Raw genomic sequence first — 8,953 nt, 5'->3', positions numbered from 1 at the left:
TTAGAATGGACTTTATATTATATATTTTGCCTTCTGGAATTCTACTGACCAGACTCTGAACTCTCTACAGACCAGAGTTTCTGAACTTCAGAGCAAACAAAGAAACAGCCAAGAAATATAAAAGGAAGGTGGTGGAGGAAGGAGATGAAGTGGAAGTGAGAGGACAGGACCTTTACCAGAAGACTGCAGGATAGCAGTTTGTTTTACCACTTCTGATTTTGGAAAGGGAACTTCTCAGAACTTCAGGAAGCCTGAGGTGCTGACAGTAAAGGGTTAGTTGGGAAGGGAGAAGGCAGTAGAGCGGGAAAATGGAAGGAAGTAAGGTGAAAACAAAGAGAGGAAAAGTGGCAAGGAGTGGGAGAGCATGGAGGAGGAGCAGGATGAGCTGCAGGACAGAGTATGCGCTTAGGGTGGGAATTGGGGAGGACATGGGACAGGAAGGCAGCTCTGCAAGAGGCTGGAAACCACTTTGAAACTGAATAAGTCAGCTGTAAAAGAGACTTGGTGCCGACCTGTAGGAATGGTCGGACCACGAGATACCCAAAGCATCTACTCTTGAGTAATGAATAATGGGAACTTAATTTTATGAGCTGTGAGAGCCTGCAGGTCCTGCTTTGAGCAGGGCTTGCGGGATCCAGCTGTGCTGTAACAGATTAAGCTCTTTATTCCCATACCACCCCATCTCCCATGCTTGTTCTCCTTCATTCCTGTGCTGGTAGCCATAGTCATTGATGGGTGATCTACCAGTATTTGCAACTGCTAGAAGCAAAGTTAAAGGTATTCTGTAACATAAAGGAATGCTTACTGTGACCACTGCTTTCCACTTGTATGCTGTTCATCTGTCTGTTTCGCTGTTGTTGCTGCTCAACTCTTTCTTTCCTTTCTTGTATTTCTTAGGCTTTACTGTTCTTTTGAGTCACTGTCCATGTCCATCCCATGGTTCAATCTTTTCCATGTCTAATTGATGTCTTGGGGGTAAAATATCTCCATGCAGGAAGAAGAATCTGTTGGTTTCTTAAGCGGGCTTGACTACTCACACCTCCATATCTGAAAACGTCACCCTGCTGTGAGGGGAGAGGTCTGCTATTCTTGCGCTCCAAGGACCTGGTGCTATGTCCTATGGCAGCCATGGTCCTGTATGTCAGGATGGGTGGGTAGGCACATCTCATGTTGCTCTTGCAGCTGTGCAAACCTCAGTTATTTTGAGGCCCACAGGCATCACAAGCCAAGAGAAATGGTCTACAAGCATGAAGGAAGCTGCTTCTCCAGTTCTTAAGAAGGTTGTCACTGAGGAGTATTCCCACCAGTTCCACCACCTTTCTTTACCTAACTCATTGCCCCTTTGAAAGGCCTGTCTGCAGCGTGCAGCAGGAGAGACTTGCCTATGTGTTCTTCTGAAGCCAGTCAGTGTCTCCCCGAACACTGGCCAGACTTGAGGAGATGGCTCCTCTCAGCTCCTCCCACAGGCTGACACCACTGGCCCTAGTGTCCCTCCTGCCCCACAGTGAGGGGGGCTGAGTGCCCAGCCTGCCCTACTGGATTTCACAGACTGGTGTCATGTGGGTTCATCTTCTTTCTTTCGACTGTTCTTTTCATTCAGATGTTTACTCCTCCCAGAGAAAGGGGCTGTTGTGTAAGCTCTGCTCCTCCATTGCCACAACAGGCCAGATGACCTCCTAAACCCATCGTTTAGATGCTGTTCTTTGGCTCCTGGTGCAGAGCAGGTTTCATGGGACATGGTCTATCTTTGGGCACTTCTCCCACAGCTCTTGGCTTTCTTGTGGGCTTACAAATCCCTTTTCATCTGAATGGGTCCCACCACTTCCGTTTAGTTCCTTCTCAAGGTCTTCTCCTCTCAGGAAAAAATACCTGGCAAAACTGACCATCCGTAAGTGGGTCTGGAAATAGCCCAGGTTTTGTTCAAAAGAACTTTCTGAGGACAGGAACCAGGTGTTTGAAGGATGCAGTTGTATGGACAGTCAGGGTTTCAGTGTCACGGGAATATTGTTAAGTGCTGGCAGTCTTGTGTTAGATGTGTGAGCATTAAGGGGTGGATCTCTCTTCTCAGCAAGGACTTAGGCTAAGAAGATTTTGCTTTCTATACCGCTCACCTACAGGTGAAGATGACAGACAGGAGATGCCATGAAGGAAAAGGAGTGAGATGAAGTGGTGTAAGGTCATATAGCAGGAGCCAGGTGTTTTGGCTTGGCTCTTTCAGCTTCCAGTCCAGCTCATATGGCTGCTGATCTGAGCACTTATTGCACTCTGGAGCTGGTGAGCTCATGGGGCAGACCAGCCCCTTTTAAGGGGCTGAAATGCGAAGGTCCCTCGCATGCTGTCCAGTCATAAGCCAAGTGTGGGCAGCGTCCTGCAGGCAGATAGCAGCATTATGAGCAGTCATTCTGAACTTCCAGCCGGCTTTAGCGAACTGCTGTGCTTTATGCTCTTGGTGGAACATGCTTTCCTGCTGGTTTCCCACCCATTGAGCTGCCCTGGGCTGCTGGACCCCCAGACCTTGCCCCATCCTGCAGCTCAAGGCAAAGCCAGAGCTGGGCCACACTTGGGCCACAGGCCTTGAGTGAGCAGCGTCTGGTGACTACAGACATCTCATGGTAAACAACAGAAACAACAGTCCTGCTCAGTTCTTCTCAGGTCTTTTGCAGCATTTTCAGCTTAGCATTTACCCATGGCTGCTCTTAGTTCTTCCTCTGGAAGAAGTGCTGTTTTGCAGGAGCAAATAATTTAGATTCTAATTTCTTAATGGCCTCTACCCATGATGGCGTCTACCCACTGACTGACAGCTGCACAGATGTTCCTAAATTGCTTGAGCTCAATTAAGGTTCTTACCTGCATCTAAAAACCTGTATCGCCTTCTCAGTGTTGTGGTAGTGTTTTGCTGGGTCCTACTTTCAACACGTGTTATATGAGAGAAGGGGAGGTGCCAGCGCTTGTGCAGGGAGATAGGAGTTTGTGACTACCATTAAATAGAAGGTAATACTCATGGTGAAGGACATAAGAAGTTTAAACCCAGTCTTACCAGAGCCTGTCCTCTACAGAAACCGATTGGTCCAAGTGGAATAGCTACAGGCTTTCCGTTTATTTCAGATATAGTCTTCATTTCAGCTCTCTGGTCCTGCCTTAGTGACAGGATGCCTCTTTGGAAATCGTTAGGGAATGTTTATTTATTCTGCCATCTAGTGTCCATCTCTAGAAACACACGAGGCTTTTTGTTCATTTCCAGTCACAAGTTATTTGTTGTTTGCCCTTTATGCCCTTATAACAGTTAATGGTGCAGCATAAGCTTCGTTTTTAGACTTAGGTAGATCTCTGGTAGTGATAAATGATGTGCAGCACCTTCAGAGATTCAGAGATTTGGGGAATATGGGTGAATAGTGTATCTCATTGTGTGTGTGGTGTTCTGAAGAGAAAGAAAGAAAGAAAAATGCATGAGAAAGTTTGGCCAGTCATGTAATTGCAGACCTGTGAATTACACAAATGCTTTTGTCTGAAGCATTGCACTGAAAAGCATTGGTGCTAATAAGGATTCATAGACCAGAATCCTAATTCCTTAATATATATTATGATCACGTTACTCAGATAAGAAAATTTAAGTCTTTCTGCTGTTAAACTTCTGGTATAAAATCAAACAGTCCTGCATGTGTGAACGTGTCTGTGTGCCTACCTACATTGACTGTGCTTGCCAAAGAAACCCACTGGGTAGACAGCAGGTGTCCCCAGGCCACCAGGAGAGACCCAGCACAATCCATAGGGCATCACCAGACACCTCAGCAGGCTTTAAAAGGGGATCACACACCCTGAGCTGTGTGCTGGGCATGACACATATGTCTAAGAATGTGTTGGAGATGGCTATTGCTACCTCTGCAATACAGAGCTGACCCTGTAGTACATCATAAGGTCATGGTCCTATCTAAGCATCTTTGGCTTAGCTAAGCTGGGGGCCCAATTCCTCATTCATGTAAACTGTTTGCTGGATTGCAGCCACAGGAGGAAGGAGGTGCTGGTTTGTTTTAGGGCAGTTCCTTTGCCTTTGGAAGATCACAGGTTTCAGAGGGATTTCCGTCATTTTCTACCACAGTTTAACAAATACTGAGATCTTGTATGAGCCTCAATTTATAGGATGTAACTTGCACTGTGAGTAAAGGAAGGAGAGTGCTGGAGTCCCTCGAGTCTTTTGGATGAGGTCAAGTGAAATTCCAGCCGGGGTTGTCCATAACAACATTCTGAAATGACTGGCTCTGTGGGAAACTCAAGAGCCATATCCTGTGGCTGTCTCAGGCCAGAGCTCTCCCTAGAGTCACCAAGAGCTCTGTGCTGATGTGATGCTTTCTCTGGGTAGCATGGAAGCCCCTAGAACAGCTGCAACAAGGGTTCTCTGTGCCCCACAGCCTTCCCCTGGCCTGTCTGTGGCCCTGCTTCATTGCTGATGCTGGGCTCCTTTGCTTTTGGGAATTGCATTTTGCTGCACTGTTACCAGCAGGGTTTGCTGGTGCAGCACCTGAAAGCAGAACAGCTGAAGTGTGGGGGTGTTCCTGTGGTTTTGCCTTGTTTCCTGGGCACTTCTTCCTTGAAATGCACTCTGAGTATATCCATTGAAATGTGGAAAAAGCATTGAGCTGTGCAGTGAACAAGTTTCTTAATAGAACAGAATATCCTGAGCTGGAAGGGACCCACGAGGATCATGGAGTCCAACCCCTGGCTTCACACAGCACCACCCAAAATCCAAACCTTCTGTTTGAGAGCAGCGTCCAAATGCTCCTTGAGCTCCAGCAATCAGGGCCGTGCTACACAGGTTTTGATGCCGATATCCTTAAATTGTTTGCCTCTGCTTGCGTCAGGCTCGTATTGATTTAGGTTAATTTGGTTACACAAAAAGGGTTGTGCTGATTGCTCTAAATGGATTAAATAGTGATTTTAGTTAAACTGATGGCCGGCTGGTGTGTAGACAGGGCCTGGAGCTTTGTAAGCTAATGACTTGGCAGCAATACAACAAGTGTTTTTTTAGACACCTGAGCCCAAGCTGTTGTTTTAAATATAAGACCATAAGTGTTACTATTCTAGAAATTGTCCCCAAACATGAGAATTTTACCACTCCATCAGTCTCCTGGCACATCTTTTTACTAACTCTTACTTCAAACCTTTCAAGCCTGTGTCATCTCAGTTTGAAGAAAACCTTTTATCTGCATAAAGAGAAAGGAGTACAGGAGGACTGGAAAGCCGAGAGCTGCCTACAGGATTGTGATTGCCTATTGAGCCTATATTTCCTCTCTGTTTTGCATCAGGTGGTGGCCGAGTTCCTTCTGAACAGCTTCAAAGCTGCTCTGGGCTCATACCACAAGCCCTGTCCATGAGGGATACTGCACCCTGAGACGTGGCTCTCCCTGGCCTGTGATCATAAAATAAATGCTCACATCTGAATGGCCAGCTTTGCTACAGAAGGGGTACAAAGCTCATGATCAGCAAAATAATACTGTACAAAGTCCTTCTTCATACTTCGCCGAGCCTCTTCCATGGAACAATTAGTGGATGCTCTTGTTTGGAACTCCATGACTCACTCCTGTTCTTTAGTCGTGGTTTGTGATCGCTCAGTCACTCAGTGCAACATGGGGAAACAGGCAATTGTGAGAATTTCCTCTCATTCTGTGCTATGTGACACCGCAGCTCCATATGCTCAGAGGGTACGTGTTCATGTCCTGGAAGTGTGGGTTCACCCTTCAGGCAACACTTCGTTACGGCCTCAGTGATCAGCATGATTTGTCAGAAAGAAGATGCATTTCACAGCATTCTACAGTACTTTGTAATCCATCTGCAGCTACAATGCTCTTGTTATTGAGCTGTAACTCTTACATCATGGCTTGGCTCCAGTAGCATTTTATTTCTATCAGTGTATCTTTGTGTATGCACGTGTGTGCCTGTGTGCTCTTGTAGAAGCTCCAATAGAGAAAGTAAACTCCATAACAGTGGCTACACTGGCTCATGCCTCCCACATTCTTTTCTATTAGCCATACTCAGCTTTGCCAGTTGGCAAATCTGCCAACCTTTTCACATCTAAGAGAGAACGAAGACATAAAACTGCAGTGTGCTGCTGGTATCAAGCATCGGAGACTTTGCTTGGTGTCCATCAAACAGTGTCACGGGCTTGTTGCAGTGGGCAGATCATTTCATTCTGGCTGCTGTCTCCCCAGGCAAAGCTCCTTTTGAGGCTTTTCATTGGGATGCACAGATTTCTCACTCATCAGCTTTTAATTTTCCCCTGCTTGATCCCCTTGCTCCAACTATTTGTTGCCTTGGTCTCTTTGCTGTTTCCCTTTCGTGGTTGCTTTCACTGCTACCACTCATCTTCACTTCTCCTCTTTCCCCTCTTTTTACTTCCCTCTTTTTCTTGCTTTTCCCTCTGGCTGTCTTGCAACACACACCACTTTCTCCCTTGCACGTCATTTTCCATAGCACTTAACTGTAGTAACTGTTTTTCACGTGTTCCAGAGTCATCTCAATCAGTGTGTATCTCTTGGCCGAGGAATGCAATCTACCTGTAGTACCTGGGGAAAGAAGAGGGCTTCAGGAAGGTGCCTCAGCCCCTACAGGTGTTGAAGGAGCTTGTGAAGACTCTGCTCTCTTGCCATGGTCTGCCAGTAACACAAACAAATCAGAATCAGATGCTTTGAACTGGGGGCCCAAAGTTAGAACAAGTCTCTTCCACTCAATCTTCTGCTGTAGATGGTGAGCTCCAGGCAGGGCATTTTCCCTCTGCCCAAGGTACCCACCTGGTGGGTGAGCGTGTGACATCTGCAGAGAAGCTGCAGCTTTGCTGGCAGAGTCTTGCAGCACCTTTCTCCCCCCAACGTCCTGTTTCTCTGCTACAGACAGGGCATTCAGTACTATGTTCACAAGACAAGGATGCATTTTCAGCTCTGTGTTTGCTCTAAAAATAGGCATAATGTAAGGAATAAGGAAATAAAAGTGAAAAGGGAAGAACAACCCTTAGCCGGGTGCTCTAAAAGCAGTCTTCTACCACATTTCAGTGGCTTTCACTAACCCAGTTCTCCTAGGGGCTGCCATCAACATTGTGAATGGAGCTATACTTCTGCCTTTTCCATAGCAAATCACATGGGAACTGTGAACTCCAAATACAGCCTTATTTCCACCCAGATATTCATTTCTGGAGGGATTTTTTCAGTTTGCTGTGATCAGACCCAGAAAACACAAGGGACATTATGGCAGCTCCCCCTCCCCCCCCCAGAGTTTTCATGCAGGCACTCTGCTGTACATTGTGGCTGCAGACAAGCTGCTGCATGGTAATGGTGTCTTTTGTAGGCAAGACTCTGGCCCCACCACCTGCCTGTGAGAAGTTCTCAGCAGCTCTCCTATGATTTATCCCAGAGACTGGATCATAGTTTTCATTATATGCTGGCCCAGCAATGCATAGGTCTGTTGAAGTCACAAACCTCCTGTGCATCTCTGCCCTCCCATCCTGTTTATATATGGGGGACGCTGGAGGGACAGCTGCTTTCCCATGCAGGTCCCTTCCCCAGGGCAGAAACACTCTGCATAGCCCAGTGGGACCCTTATCCTCTCTCTGTAGGTCACTGGTGAGGGAAAGCTGGGTCCATATCCATGTGTTCCTTGGCACAAATAGCTGTCAGGAACAATTTTGTTTAGTTTTATCACTGACCATGAAAAATGATGGACTGTTGGTCTTATACCTGACCTGTCCTGGCTTATACCTGGCTGTCCTGGCAGTGGCTGCGTGATTCTGTCTCTTCCCACCATTGCCATGCTGTGCACAGCTGCCCCTGTGACTTTGGTAATCAATTTTTTATTGGCTTGTTAAATAAAGAGCTGGCACTGAGCCATTGGCAAGTTATAAAGCTGGCCAAATAATTGGAATAATAATTCACTCACGTGGAAAGTGATCCGTTTAAAGGTGTTGTGTATTTCCTGGATGGAAATGAATCTCTTCTAAGGGTTTGGTTTAGATTAGTTGTCCCTGCATTTTACTGGAGCCCTGTTATATTACCACTGATACATAAAGTAGGCTCATAAATACAGTGATAGAACCGGACCTTGGCTGTGCTAGGAGATAGTGCTATGCATTAATATGTATTACAAATGTAAAGCTAGAAAACCTAACAAGCCCAGCTGGCAGACTTCCACGTATTATCTCACAATAATTGCTTCCAGCCAGTAGACATTTTTTTGTACTGCAGAAGACAGCTTATTTATATTATATATTTAGCCTAAAACTGTAATAACATCCTCTGGCAAAAGTATTATCTGATGGAGTCTGAAATGGAACCAGCTTTCCTATTTCCAGGCATTAAGGAATGACAATCTTTGTGTCATCTCATGGCATTTCCTGAATTTGTGAATAAAATGCAGAGGGTTTTTTGTTTTTAATTCATAACATTTATTTCTTAAAAAGTGAAGATATATTTCTGACAGCCGAGGTTTCCCAGAATTGCTACGTGTGGTTTGTACCACTGACCACAGGGAACGTTTCCTTTGTGATTCTGATTGGGCTAAAACAACAGTAGTGCTGTCAGGGCTGGCGCTTGGTTTAGCATGGTCAGAAAAATACCTGTGAGCAGCAAGGGATGCAGAGGTCACAGCAGACATCATGTTTCTTCCCGTTGCCTCAGAAATATTTAGATGCTCGCTCTTTTGCCCACCGGTACATTATTGCTACTATAGTGATACTATAGTAAAGTCTGTATACAGTAGTATTAGACTTAGTGCTATTCAGTGTTTTATGAGCAACCTGACCTAGCTGTTGGTGTCCCTGTTCATTGAAGGGGAGTTGGACTAGATGACCTTTAAAGGTCCCTTCTGACTCAAATGATTCTGTGAGTTTTTATCAACACTTGAGAGAAAACATAACATTTCTGCTGGGAAAATAGTGAGTGGGAACACTCATAGCAAATAATGATGAGAACTA

The 8,953-nt window shown here is 45.8% G+C and overlaps 1 long non-coding RNA gene across 1 annotated transcript in view; it reads right to left on the bottom strand.

Moving 5' to 3' along the window:
• Window positions 1-1,386, bottom strand: part of LOC116653243 — a 49,260-nt gene extending 47,874 nt beyond the window's left edge. Inside the window, exon 1 of the long non-coding RNA XR_004306789.1 lies at window positions 806-1,386. This is a non-coding gene — a long non-coding RNA (uncharacterized LOC116653243). The remainder of the gene's footprint in view (window positions 1-805) is intronic.
• Between the last annotated feature and the right edge of the window lie 7,567 nt (window positions 1,387-8,953).

This window comes from Coturnix japonica, chromosome 3, assembly GCF_001577835.2.
Source record: "Coturnix japonica isolate 7356 chromosome 3, Coturnix japonica 2.1, whole genome shotgun sequence".
Lineage (NCBI taxonomy): Eukaryota > Metazoa > Chordata > Aves > Galliformes > Phasianidae > Coturnix > Coturnix japonica.
Note: the sequence above shows the minus strand (reverse complement) of the source record. Positions and strands in the feature narration are given on the sequence as shown.